Below are 6,201 nucleotides of genomic sequence, written 5' to 3' on the forward strand. Positions count from 1 at the left end.
GATTGGTGTATTTGGGTGAAGTTCGTGTCCAAAAATCCGCAAGTAAATAGTAATTTCTCATGCCTATAAGAAGGGAGGTAACTTCTTCATAACCTTCACACTTACTCATTCTCATACTCATTCTCACAGAGAGGTTTTTTTTTCTTGAAAAGTTCTTTCTCTTTCTTTCCATCATTTCCTCCTTGATCTAAAAAAAGGAAAAACACGAGAATGTCGAGTAAGAAGAGGAGTTCTAAGAAAGGGTCTTCGCCCGTGAATGTTTCTGAAGAGCTTCGAGTGCCGAAGATGGAATTCGTTCCTCATTCGGTAGACCCCGCCGAGAATAAGGCATGGTGGGTGGCGTGTTACGGTTCGATCACGCCTCCCTTAGAAAAATCGTTCCCGGTCATGATCCATCGTCCGGTGGAGACAGGCGCGCTGAGTAGGAGCACTAGCGGATTTCTCGAGGTCATGCCGTCGTTCTAACATATTTTGGACGCGGTGGAATTCAGGATTCCTTGTCAAGGAGGTGCGCTAGTAGTCCCCCGAAGGGCTTCTTTACTTGTTACGAGGCATTTGTAGTGCGTTGCCGTTTATGGTTTCCGATCCCCGAGATCATCGTCTGTGTGTTGGGTCGTTTCGGGGTGGCGATAAGCCAACTGAATCCTCTTAGCATCCAGCACCTCATAGGGATCCTGGTCCTGAGCTACGAGCATGGTCTCTTTCTCACTGATAATCATTTCGAAGCACTTCTTCGATTACAGATCATCCGGGACCGGGACACGGACACGTACAGGCTAGTTCCTCGGAACTTCATGTCGGTGGTAAAGGGGTTCACTTCTAACTTCAACTCGTGGTGGAAGTTTTCTTCTTCGTTCGTGTAGACGCAGCGTCCGTTGAGGAGAGTTGTATCCCACTGTTTCGGAGGTTGCCGAACGATCATCCCTCTATCAACCCTCTTGCTCCATTTCCTGAGGACATTATTGCGATGAGGGACCTGCTCAGGAATGGTCCTTTTTTTCTGGACTTCTTTTACGCCGAAAAGAGTTCGTAAGGCGTTGAGGTTTGTGCATCCGGGTCCTGCTTTGGGCGGAGAAACAAGGAGTGATTCCGAACCTGAAGACCAAGGTCCCAACGCCGGTCCCAACGCCGCTCCCACTATTGCGACGGGGCCAAATTCTTGGAAGGGGAAAGATATTGATCTCGGCGACCTGGAGTTTTCGGTGGACGATTGCATGCTTCCAGGATGGGATCCGAACCTTGCTTTCGGCGATGGAAGTGGTACGAGCGAGGTCCCAATTCCGGACTTTGATGATTTCTTCGCTGGTCTTCCGTCGGGTTTTGACGCTCCTCAGGCCACGAGCGAGTCAGGGAGGCCGAGAATTGTTGCGGAAGCATCTCGCATCATTAACGGAGTATAATTTTTAAGAATCCCGACGATCGTTATTATTATTTTTTGCTTATAACGTGTCAATCAGTTTTACAGGGTTTGAACTTGCTTGGATCGGCCATTGAGACGAGTCATAGAGAGGCCATGATCTATCGCTTTAGAGCAGAGAAGGCGGAAAAGGATCTTGCTCGCATGCGAGACGAGATGTTGGCGCGAGACGCTCAACTCGCTCGTGATCATTCCAGGGCTGTTCGTAGGGCGGAACGGAAGGGCAAGAGGGAAATTTTCGAGGTGATGAAGACTCGCGCTTCTCAATTTCAGGTTGAGTACGGGAATCTTAAGGGTGCTTTAAACTCGCTGGGCGATTTTCGTGAGTGTCGCGGCTCCGTCGGGAGCCTTTGGAGGACGCAGGAAGATGACTACGTCTTCGAGAGGGAGATGGAGTTAATGAAGGGTGGCATGAAGGATCATGCTCACGCTGAGGCGACCATTCCTCCGATCGACGGGAAGATCCAGGGATTCTGGGATCCCATCCCGGTTTCCCCTGATACCGTAGAGACTACGGCTGATTTTGCTGGTGATGATGAAGAAGTGAACTTTCCCGCGGATGCATTCGGGGCTTCCTTGTTTGGGAGTTTTAACTTTGACCTGTGAGTGTTTTGTCGGGAAGGAGTTTTTCCCTTTATCTAGTATTTAGCGGCCGAGTGTGGCCTTTGTTCATATATGTCTGGCCGAGTGTGGCCTTGAACTCTTACCGCTATGCGGTTTATATAATGGATGTCCGTTTGGGTTTACTTTGTTTAGAGCGGGTTTGAAGTGAACATGAGTTGTCGTCTCATATTTATCTTCGTTGAGGCGTTCAATCTGTTAGTTCGTTCGAGAGGTGAGTTTTCGTAGAAATAATTTACGATTTTTCGGGAACGTTGAGTTATGAACGAAGAGACATGTTTTAGGAATCTCGTATCGTTTAGATATCATGTCTTTGAGATGTTTGAGACCAATGCGATGAGTTTAGGGCAAGATCTAGGTTTACTCTCGCTTTTAAGGTTTGTGCGGTGACTAGCCGGCTATCGGTTTTCCTGTTGCGATTTCTACCTAATTCGTACCGATTTAAAGTCCGCGATAGGTTCTCGGCTTATACGACTTGTATGGTACGAATCGAGCATCTTTCCAGAGACAATTTTTAAGCCAACTGGAAGTGCTAGACCAAAATTTCGGATTTTTTTTTGTAGTGCGCTTTCATCCTTGTGTTGGACGTTTGAAGATCAAAAGAGTGATCAGGTTGCGTTTGTTTAAGACGGCTAATGTGTTCGTCGGGGCCAATCGACGAACGGAGTGTAAGATTTGTAGTGGTCGCGTTCGGACAATTTGTTCGTATTATCTCAATTTTTAACTTGCGACGTCTCGCAGTTATTTCGAAGACTATACGTATATTTTTGAAGTGAGGTTGTTTTGCGATTTTTTCTTAAAAAGAGTGACGCAAATTTCGTAAAAAATTTCGAAATCTCGATAGAATTCGATTACAATAACGCATATTTTCCTATGTGGGAGTATACGAGTATACGCACCCACTCCCCCCCCCCTTTTTGGAGAGGGGGATAGCTGAACTCGTCCTTCGATGAGCTGCCTACGTACCCCTTTCGAGGATCAAGCCATCTCGTAGTTCTATTTTATGCCGCGAGCGTTTTTACTCAGCGGTTGACGTCGTGCTGACCGCCTTGATCGAGATGATCGTGGCAGGGTCAGTGTTCTCCTCCGGATGTTCCGGTTGAATTGTAGCGTTGGCTTCGGCCTCGCGTTGATTTTCAACGCCCGAAGCGTCTGCGTCGGCAAATGATATGAAATCATCTTTTCTCGAAACGTTGTTGGTCGAAGATTTATCGATCTTCGTGCGTTTGCGATTTACCGTTGCAGAGGTTGTCATCTGTCTTAATTTGTATTCTGCAAGGAAGCACAGTCACGACTGTTTCTGACATCCCCAGATAGCTGCGACTCAGTTTGGGGTCGGGAATTTGACGCCCAGGTGGTACGTCGATGGAACGGCTTGCATAGCGTTGAGCCACGGGGTTCCCATGATCACGTTGTAGATGGCAGGATGATCGACTACCGCGAACTCTACGATTTTTGTGACTTCCTTGGCCATGACAGGTAGCTGAATTGATCTGAGGGTCATTGATACTTCGCCAGAAAAGCCTGTGAGCGGTTTCGGAGTTGGAGTTACTTCTCCGAGTTCAATGCACATCCGTTTGAGAGTGTCGCGGAAGATTACATTCCCCGTGCTCCCCGTGTCAATGAGTACTCTTCCGACTCCCAGATCTCGTATGACGAGGTCTATGACGAGCGGATTGCAGTGAGGCTGATCAATCCCGTTGGCTTCCTCCTTTGTGAAGGTGATTGAGCAGTTCTGATCATCTTTGGTAGGAGACCATGTAGGCCAGTTTGCACTCGACTCCGCCTTCTGCTGGTAAGCCTTGATGGCGGAGACCATATCGTTGCAGAATTGCGATCCTCCGATGATCATGTTGACCCTACGACGATTGTTATCGTTTCCCTTGTCGTCTAGCCTCCTGCCGGGTTTATCCCCGGATTGGTTTCTTTGGGGAGATCTCTCTGCGGGTGGATTTCTGTCCGGCTTCGTGGGGCAATCAGTCTCGAGGATGAGATCTTTCACGCTGGTTACTTCCGAGATTTCTCCGGCTAGTAGCTTCGCGGCCAGCCTCGCTCTCAAGACCTTGCAGTTAGCCGTGGAGTGTCCTCGGGATTGGTGGAACTCGCAGAAGGTGTTTTCGTCATATCCTTTGTTGCGAGTCCACGTATTACCCGTGGTTCGGCCCTGGTCTGAGCCGATCGCGTAATTATGTGCTCCTTGGAGTTCTTTCCCCTCGTGATGGACATACTTGTCGTTACGAGGGTTCTTCTTCCTTGTCTTCGGGTCTACATCTTTCGAGGATGATCTTGCCGACTTATGCTTCTGCGATAAGATTTTCGTTTCTTCCTCGATCATGATGTAGTCCGTTGCCTTGTGGAGGGCGTCTTGGATCGTCCGTGGTTTTTTGAGGGATATCCATTTTCTGAATTTCGACTTGTACCTGAGCGCCTTTCTGAGCGCGTAGATGGCCACCTTGTCGCTTATCCCGCTGACCCTGGACATCACCAACTTCAACCGGCTGATGAACTCGCGGAGGGGTTCCTCTTCCCTCTGGGACAGACTCCAGAGATCGACATCGGAAGTTTTTCTATCTATGAACATAGAGTATTGCTTGAGAAATTCTGATGCGAGCTGTCGGAAACTCCCGATAGAGTTTCGTTTAAGGCGCGCGAACCATTCGAGGGCTGCTCCTTCTAGATTCTCGATGAACAGGCGGCAGTAGCCGGCGTCTCTCTCGCCGTACTTCAGCCTCGCTCTTCCCATCGTGATGTGGAAAGCCTGAAGGTACGCTCTCGGATCGGTCGTACCATCATACTTCGGTACTTTGATCTTTCCTGGATCGGACACCCTCGTATCTGAGATGCGAGCGGTGAACGGGGTTTCCCGAGCCCCTTCCAGCAGTCTGTCGATCTCGGGGGCCACGCTCGTAGCATGATGGATTTGAGATTTTACAGCTCTTACATCTGCCACAGTCTTGGTGATATAGTCGCGAAGATCGCGTATATCCGACGTCTCGTCAGCAGGTTTCCGCGCTTGTCGGCGTTTACTGCAAGTGAGCTCGGTTTGTTTTTCAGCCAGCTCTTCCTGTTCGTTCCAATAGTGGATTTCCTCCTCTTCTGTCATTGGTTTGTCAAACGAAGAGCTTTCCCGAGTGAATCGGCTTCTGGTCCTTCTTGGATGTTTGTCGGCGTCCTCATCAGTATTGTTGGAGACATCGCTAGGATCCAGGTCGACTTGCTCGACTCCATTGTCCTCTGAAGCCTTCGTGGGAGGCGGAGGGCTTTCGGAGTTTCCCCTTTCGACGGGAGAAGGGTTTTGACCCGAAGGTCGTTCCTGGGCGGCTCTAGGCCTGTTGAGTGGGGTCGCAAAGTCGAGTCTTTTCCCGCGGACTTTAGTGGTTCCACGGGGGCGGATTTCTCGAGTCCTTGCCATTAAAGTTTCAACTTGTTTGGTCAAGGTGCTCACGAGCTTATCCTGTTCTTCCGACCTTTTTTCGTAGGTGGTGAACATCTTTTTGAACTCCTCGAGCGCCGCGGCGTTGGCTGGTGCGTTGGCCGCGGATACGTTCGCTGCGGGAGTGTGGAGATCAGTGCCGCTGCCTCTGTTGAGAGGAGTCTGCACGTTATCCGTGTCTTCAGTTGACATGTCTGGTTGAGCGTGATGTGGTCGAGAGTTAGATTGATCCGTACCCCCCCCCCTCCTTCTAGCGCCAAACTGTGGGAACCAAAATTCGCACTATCGATTTCCGTTTAAATAAGAAAAGTTAGGAAAACCCTAACTGCCCAGAGGTTCCGGATATCTGCTAATACCACACGCCAAGCAATCAGAACACAATAATGACAACGATAAAGTATAAGAAATCGAAAAGAGAGCAAAGTAGATCTTATTCCGAATTCGCCTTTGAGCGTTACAACATGGTAAGAGCGGGCTACGAGAGCTGTCGGCGAGATTCCTAGTTCTAAAACCCTAAGACGGCAATAACCTAGTTGAGTCGCAGCTCGAATAACAAAAACGGAAATATGCCTAATTGCTCTAAGTGCTAAGTTCGCTCTGAAAATTTCCCTCCCCATGCCTCTCGCCTAGGACCCTTATATACTGACTCCAAGGTCGGTTTACCCTTTCCATTCTGCCCTTAGCCGCCATAGCATAAAAATGGGAGATATTCCTTTTTTCGATCTCGTAA

The sequence above is a fragment of the Brassica napus genome, chromosome C8 (genome assembly GCF_020379485.1).
Source record: "Brassica napus cultivar Da-Ae chromosome C8, Da-Ae, whole genome shotgun sequence".
Classification (NCBI taxonomy): domain Eukaryota; kingdom Viridiplantae; phylum Streptophyta; class Magnoliopsida; order Brassicales; family Brassicaceae; genus Brassica; species Brassica napus.